We start from the raw sequence: 8,348 nt of genomic DNA, 5'->3' as shown, positions 1-8,348 counted from the left end.
CCCAGGTCAGGTGTGAGCAAAGAGCCCACGTAAATACTTACACCCAGCCCCTCACTATCCATGTGCAAAGGTGCAACAGCCCTTTTTACCAGCTCTGGCATTTTTTTTATTTGGGGGTAAAATGATTCTCAGGCAGAGAGGAAAACTCAGGTTGAGAGTTGCCATTTCGGCTCCACCCCTGCAGTGTCTCACGGATCAGGGTCTGTGTCCACAGCTCTGTATGAGCCTCACACAGATTCAAATATGAGGCTGATGGCAACAATTTGCATGGAGAGAAGTCACGATGCTGACAAAGTAATAGAACTGTGAGTCATCCCTGATGCAGCCCTGATTATTTGCATTGCTGGTGTGTACATAATGGCACCTTCATACAGAAATACAATGTGGCCTTGCTAGAGGTACCTAAGAAAAATCTAAAAAGCATTAAAAAGATTTCTTGGCACCAAATTTTCCACTAAAACACTTTCCTCATCCTATTTGGCAGGGAAGGAAAAAAAAAATCTTTATTTTTTCACTACTCCTCTTCAAAAATCTTTCAGATACTCTCTGAGCCACAGTTGTTCTGGGGATATGTTCCAGGCAAACCTGGACCAGAAAGTCTCTGTGGACAAGCAGGAGGTGGTTCTTGTCTGTGAGTCTTCAGGCCAAGTCACAACCTCCAGGTCTAAATGGTTCAGGCACGCAAAGACAGGTAATGGGCACTCTGAGAGGTGGCAGAACACACCTTACCCTGCAGCAGCAGGGGTCAGACTGATTTCACTGGTGACACAGAGCTTTATTGTTTCACAGGTCAGGGCATTCACGGTGCTGCCCACAGCTGGGATGTGATTCAGAGAAATAAGAGCAGTGTGAAATCCCTGCCACTGGCACAGCTGCTTTTGGGGATGTGAGTTATTGTGAGTGCAGAGGCTTTGCAGGAGACCTGCAGGTGTTCTGTTATCGGCCACACCGTAAAGAGTTCCCTCTTTCCGTCTAAATTTGCACCCTGAAAAACCTCTCATTATAAGAAATCATTTCCCCTTCTCCCTCAAAAGCGTTTGCCTGGTGGAAGTGAGACACCAGCAGCTTTTAAACTGTAACTGCTCATTGTGCCTCATGAATATGTGAGAGCTACACACAACGTGTGACTTCCACGGAGCTGTAAAAAAACCCCTCCATGTTCCTGGTTTAATGGGAGGTTCTGATTCTACTCCCACGGTCTGAAACTGGGGTTCATGGAGTTTGTCCTTTTGTAATCCCATGTTCCTTCTTGTACCAAAGGGTTGCTGCACACAGTGGGGCCAAGGCAACTCCTTTCAGCAAAGCTCTCCTGTTTAATATTAAACTTTATATTATCCTTTCAACCTCTAGTGAAAAGAAACATGACTCTCAGCAGTGGGTAGGCTTCACTAGTTACCCGCCTTACATACCTTTAGAGTCTTTTAAAAATAACTTTAATTCTTTTAGTGGAGAGTCACATTGTGATACCATTCCTCGTGTCAGATAAGGCACTGGGGATGTGCACAGCCTGCATCAAAATGCAGAAAGATGCTCTCCTGTAAGACTGGGAGCATAAGCAAATGAGAGGAAACATTCACAACGAGAGCAAAATTAATTGCACAGCAAATCTCTTCTTACGTGCTGTTAAAGGGATGACACTGCTGCAGTGCACTGCCCTGTACTGTAAACATTCCAGAGTCTGCCAGGGGACCAGCAACAGTCCTGCTGCAACTGCCCAGAGCTCAGGGAAACCTCTCTGAGCTGCCACGTTGGTGCCTCCAAGTGCTTCCCTTCAGCCTCCCATCCTGGACCAAGAGCACTTCAGCATTACATGGTGTAGAGCTTTTAAATTATAAGGAGTTTTTGTTAAACTGTGAAAACTGCTGGTTTATAACACTCAAAAACAGAGACAGAGAAGTCAGTCCCAAATCCCTGGCAGGCCAGAGCCGGGTGGGATTGCAGGGGAGCCAAGCAGTGCTGGAGCTCCTGGGGTTTGCAGCAGTGAAGCAGGAGGTGGGAGGGGTGAGAGGTGAACACACCACAGCTCCATCACCACTGACCACGAGGGCAAAGTGTGCCATGGAAAGGGAAGGCATGAGCTGTTCCTGGCCCAGACATGAGCGGCCAGGGGTGGGAGCAGAAGTAGAATTGCAAAAAAGCTGAGTCAAAATTTTGCCTTCTGAAGTTACTCACTTCCTCATTTAGAAAAAGGCTCTAAAAAGAAGCCTGGGCTGTATCACTGCCTCTGCACCCTGACTTCCCCCAAATCTGGAGGGATGTACTGTGCGTCTGTTGCAATTATCTCTTTTCCACTTGCAAAAAAGAGCAGTGTGTGTGTGTGGGGGGGTGAATCTATACCCCATTTTACTTTGCAGCCAAAACCCTGATCTCACTCACACTCTTTTGACCTCAGACCAAGTTTCATGCATCTCTTTTCCTTTCTTAGATGGTTAATACTCTTAAAAGAAGAAACAGATGGCACCCATTTGCAGATGTCAAATGCTTGCCTCACATGGCATCTTCACTATTGGATTTCCACCAGAGGCTCATGGCCCAGATAGTTAGATTTCAGTCATAATCACCAGCTTTAAACCTGAAGCAAACATTCACTGACTAGGTCGAGCCACAATTACACTTAACATCTCTCTCAGTGCTTCTGATTCTTTTTTAAATTGATTACAGATTGCAGTACAGGAAAGGGATTAGGGATGCTTAGAGATCAGGAAGAAGAATATTAGAAGTGGATGTTAAATAAGAGACGGAAAAACAATAAAAAAATGCAACTCCTGCCCTCCTGGGAGGGGAAGGGCGACCTAAGAGCAGAACCAAGAGAGGAGAAGACCCACATGCCTCAGTACATGTGAAGCTAACTTGGGAGCGATGCTGTGTGTGTTTGTGATGAATACTCTGATTTATACTCCCCCATCCTTCTGCACAAGATCTCCCACGTGAGCACCCCGAGTGGAGCAGACGGGCGTGACCCTTTGTGTCACAGAATGAAGCAGCTGTGATAGCTGTGAGGTCTGCCACTGCTCTCCCCAGAGCAAGGCTCTCGGGGCTTTTCTTGCTTTGTTTCTTTCCCTGTTTTTTGAACACAGGTTTCTGAGCTTCCTGGCTGAGCAACTGAGAGCACACAGAACGTGCTGTTCCCTCTGGGAGAGCGGCGTTCAGCATGGGATGTCCTTGCCTCTGCTCGCAGCTGCTCTGTGCTAAGAACGAAGACACCTGGACCTGTTGACCCCCGGGGCAGTTTTGCAGCACATTTACAACATGGCACATCTCCAAGAGGAGTGCTCTGTAAGGTGTGAAAGCAGCCTCCTCCCTCTATGAGGGATTAATTCTGGAAACTAAAGAGGGACACTTAACGACGGCGCTGACACTGCCAGGGGTTTCAGACACATTCAGCCAAAGTGCCTCATCTACCCACCTTCATCCCACAGCAGCTTCTAAAGCACAGGAAGGCATTAGCAAATCCCCAGCTGAGTGAAGTCCAGGGTACAGAGAAAATACAGCAAAAGTCAAGTTAAACATCATACACGAGGTGACTGCTTGTGACAGGCACGGATCTGGTCCCATTTGCTCCACCAGATACACTCATTTTGTCTGTGTTCAGTGCCTGAGCTGTGCTGAGCTGCAAGTTGTGCAGCTGAACCACACTGAAGCACAGTGTCAGCAAGGGGCCTTCCCAGGCTCAGTCAGGTGCCTCCACAGGCTCAGGAGCACCACTTTTCTGTCCCTCTGCCCTCATCAGGTGGTGCTTGTTGGGGACAAACTGAGCTGCAAAAGCATGAGAGCAATGAAGAGTCCACGGGTCCATCAGCTGCACCAACTGCTGTCAGCAAAACAGAGCCAAAGGAATGGGAAGGTACAGAACCCCTCCTGGGATCCCTGCATCTTCAGCTGGGGTAATTTCTCCTCATTTTGGGACATTCATAATAACCCCCCAAACACAGGTGATTTCATGTCTCCCCTGTTTGCAGGTGTTCTGATTCTCTATCTGCTTTTTCTCCTGGTGGTATTTACTTGGTTTCCCTGTCGCTTGCACACTGTGCTTGGTATCAAGTCTGGATACAAACTCATCAGCTCGGTCTCCATTGACTTCTCCATCTTCCTTCCAGACTCTGCTTCTTGTTTCCTCTCTTCTTGCCCAAACTGCCTCCCCACCCTGGTTTCTGCTGCTCTCACAACCCCTCTGCCTAGCACACCTTAGCCACAGCTGACCAATTTCTACACCTGTGGAAATGATGGCAAAGAATTTGACAGCACATGAGCTCAGCTTTAACTCTCCACCTCGGCGTGGCAGTGCCTGCAGAAGGTGCTGGTGTGAAGAGGAGAGCAAAGAGAGGTGAGTATTGACCCATGAGTCACACCATGACAACAGGTCGATGTTCTGCCCTTGCCCCCATGCAGTGAGTGTTCTGATCCTCTGACCATCTGTGCCAGGGCCTCCCCACCCTCACAGGAAAGAAGTTCTGCCAAATATCCAACCTAACCCTGCCCTCTCTCTGTTGGAAGCCACTACCCCTTACCCTGTCACTTCATGCCCTGTCCAAAGTCCCTCTCCAGCTCTCTTGGAGCCCCTTTAGGTGCTGGAAGGGGCTCTAAGGTCTCCCCAGAGGTTTCTGTTCTCAATAACCCCAATTCTCTCAGCCTTCCCTCACAGCAGAGGTGCCCCAGCCCTCTGAGCATCTTTGTAGCCTCCTCTGGACTCCAACAGGTCCATGTCCATCCCATGCTGAGGACACCAGAGCTCCATCCTGCAGCAGGGTGAGGAGAGCATTTAGAAAAATGCTACCTCTGGCCCCAGCTGCAGTTTTAGGTGCTGTTTAAGCCTCTGAAATTCCCAGCATTAATTTCATTGTGGAGATTGTATCTCCAGCTTCTGTCAATTCAGACAGGTCCCCAAAAAGCAAATCTATTAGTGGTGTTAATTTAATGAGCCTGCAGCAGATGCAAAAGCTGTGACCTGACCAAATCACTTTTAAATTAGTGCTGTGATCTGCAGAAATAAACGGGGTTGCAGCCTTGGTGGAACATGTGTTTGCAAAGCACCCCTAGATGAGCCATGGCAGATGTACTTTTGCCATAGCTCCATCTACATCAGGAGCAAACTGAAACCTTGGTTTCCAGTCTCAATGGCAAAAAATAAAACCAAAAAATGGTTTTGTTTTTAAAGCAGCTCTCTTCTCGTTACCAGCCCCGAGGGTCTGACCCATCCTCCCACCAACTTCCTCCTACGTGCCCCTGTTAGTGCTCCACGTGTCCCTGTGCCTGTTTTGCAAGCCTGAGGATGGCTACCAACATCCACACTGCTGGCTGCTGCAGAGGTGCACCAGAGCTGTGTAATACATCCAAGAGCTAGGGGAAAAAATAATCATGGAATGCTTTATGGAACAACTTACATGTTGTAACAATTCAACATGCTTTTCAAAGGAAAACAGGGGTGCTCACCATGCTGTGAGCTGTGATTTTCCCTTTTTTGAGCCCAGTAACAATTACTTTTCTTTCCCATCACTGTCTTTTTTCCTGTGTTGAAAATTGGTGATTTTATAAGGTGTTTAGGGGGGCTTGTGATCCATCAGCCCTCCAGAGGTACAACCACCCCTGCCCACTGTATTTATAAGTTTTAAAGGAGAATATGAAGGGAGGGAAAAAGGAATAATCCTGGTGTGGGTTATACCTGCCAAAATGGAAGGCTGGAAGAAGACCACAAAGAGCAAAGAAAGGCTGGGTGTGATGCCTGCACATCCTCTGGGAAGCAGGTGCTTCACTCTGCTGTAGTCCAGATGCCAATAGATCTCCCAACCTGGTGATGCAAGATGTGCCTTGAAGCAAAATGCTCCTTAATATGAGATTGCTGCCACACCAGTAAAATTAAAACTGTCAGGACATACACATCTCGTGATTTTGGAGACCTCAGTTCCCAACTGAACCCACCCACAGGCAAATTAAGAAACAACAATGAGGTGAATAATGGTTTTCAAGGTGCACCTATAACTCCCCTCCCCTGCCAGACTTGGTCCCACCAGTCATTTCACACAGGACAAAACTGGAATTCCCCTGAATGCAGACTAATGCTTTTCTTCATCTGTGTCACTTTGGTCACTGCCATAGCTACCTCAATTTTTATCTAGCACACCAAAATATACTATTTTGGTATGTAGACTGATTTTCCACCCTCTCTTCCTACCCAGTTTGAGAGCTTAGTTGGGATTTCAGTTATGTACACAAGGAGAGCTGACCCTTAGCACCATCACCTTGAACAGGGGATACTCTTGGCAGCACTCAGCTGTGCAGCCTTCCCTTTCCACCCACACCCAGTGGGGGTCACTGGTGTCCTTGGGCATCCCCCTTTGAAAGTGCTGAGCCCTGGAAAGTCTCAGCACTTCCCAGTTCTCTTTTTTTTTTTCTAACTCGTAGCCTCTCTTCTGAAGTGGGGGCAAAAATGAAAGGAGAAGAAATAAAAAAAAAGGACCGATTCAGGTTTTGGCAGCTCTCCTGTCACAGAAGAACATTCCACGCTTGCACATGAAAGGGAATTTTTAGCAAACCAGAGCAAAGAGTCAAAATAACAAACACAGACACTTACCAAAAGAATTGCCACACTCAGTGGTTTTTCTGACTGCTGCTACTGGCTCAGAGAGAGGCTGGGCCGCTGCCTAATCTTGAGCTCAAAAAAAGACAGGCCATCTTTAAGTTTACAGTGTTATTGGCCCAACTACAGAGGATGGGATTTCCCTTAAGCCTTTGCCCGAGGCCTAATGGCCACTCCAAAAATAACAAGCCGCCTTGAGGTTGGAAATTTTGGTTCAGAGAGAGATTTTGTTCGTGTTCCGTAAATGATACACAAATATTCGTCTGAGTGGACGGAAAATGCTTAAAAAGCTACATTAACGTAGCAAACAGGACCAATCCTGAAATGGAAATAATTGACTTAATTCCTTGCAGCACTGCTGCCTCTCCCAGCCATCTCTTAGCTGGGATGCCAGTGATAATCTGCGGAGCAGCTTGGGTGATGGAACCTTCGGAAAGCAGAGATCACAAAGAGTTCACTCATTTCTCTACAGTAGAAAAGGAAGTGGGTGGGGAAAAGGGATGAAAGGATGAAACACCCAGCTCGCAGTCTGCTGGCTTCAGGATAAAAGCTTTGCTCTAAAAAAGCCCTGGTAATTCCATACTTCCTCAAGGAGAAGCGGTGTCCAAGATGTGGAGTGAGCAGCAGTCAGAGGTGTTCTGTGAGCCCAATTATCTTCATTATGTGGTAGATGGTAATTTCAGTGTCCAGGAGGTCTCCTCTAGGCCTGGGGATTTTCCAAGAAGCCTGGTCAGGATGTTAAGAACAGTTTTTAACAGTGGCTGACTGAACACTGCAAGAAAAGCACCAGAGGTGGATTTCCCATTCACTCAGGGAGTGATTTGCACCAAAACTCTGCCCCTGGGATTTCACCATGGACTGAGCTTCTCAGTCTCAGTAAAAGCTGTGGCACTCTTACCTTTTCTCCTTCAGTTTTTGGGGTTTCATATCATTTGGTATCTCTTTGCAGACTAAGGGGAATCAAGCTTGTCCTCTACCCTCTTCACTGTCTGATCCATCTCGGGGGCACTCCAGGCATGCAAAAAGGATGTGTTTATGTCATGTGTACTGTGGATGTGAAAGAATGTCTAAACCTAGCATTCAAACCGTGGAAAAACTGCAAAATCAGTAAATACAGAACAGGAACTGAGAAAAATTTATGTTCAGCTGTTTCCCTACTGCAGCTTGGAAAAAGAACTTGAATGCTTTTAACTCGCCTCCGAGTTAGTGTGTTTTTTGTAATTCTGGGAGAGCTTTGGTGCTGGGATTGTTAGCATAACTTGTTCAAATATTCCAAGTTCCCACCTCCTCTTACTCATGACATGGAAAAACACTGGAAATCTATCTAATCAAATGCTCACAAGCAGCCATATCCCACGGGCAGCTCAGATAGGCCTGATGGAAACCACATTTGAAAACAGCTTCAGCCCAGCTCCTGCCAGCTGAGCTGCAGCCTGGCACATCATCCTGTCAAAGCCCCACCGACCACCACGATGTCCCCCGGGATGAGGGGTCTGGCCAGGCAGCACAGCTCGCAGATAATCCTGGGATTCCTTTGGGAAAACACGCACCGAGGGGCTGCTGCAGCCGTGCTCTGGTTTGGAAACAAACTCCCGGGTTCTGCTTGAAATTTAGACGGCAAAGCAAACAAAGAGCAGGGGGTGACGCTCCCCCTGCCCTGCACTGCTTTTCTCAGCCAGCCTTTCCTGCTGGTTTGCAGATTTTTCTGTAAAGTGAAACAGGATTTACAGAGCCCAAGAGTAACGCGGGGATGCAGGCAGGTAACGGTTCGGAT

General features: G+C 47.4%; 1 long non-coding RNA gene across 1 annotated transcript; it reads left to right on the top strand.

Annotated features, from left to right (window-relative positions):
* The first annotated feature begins 3,639 nt into the window (after window positions 1-3,639).
* Window positions 3,640-7,873, top strand: LOC113978625. The gene is made up of 3 exons (XR_003537626.1): window positions 3,640-3,844; window positions 3,960-4,324; window positions 7,524-7,873. It is a non-coding gene; the product is annotated as an uncharacterized LOC113978625 (long non-coding RNA).
* Window positions 7,874-8,348: the final 475 nt, after the last annotated feature.

Source organism: Neopelma chrysocephalum, unplaced genomic scaffold, assembly GCF_003984885.1.
Source record: "Neopelma chrysocephalum unplaced genomic scaffold, ASM398488v2 Primary Assembly neopelma1_347, whole genome shotgun sequence".
NCBI lineage: Eukaryota > Metazoa > Chordata > Aves > Passeriformes > Pipridae > Neopelma > Neopelma chrysocephalum.
This window is presented reverse-complemented; position numbering and strand designations above follow the sequence as displayed.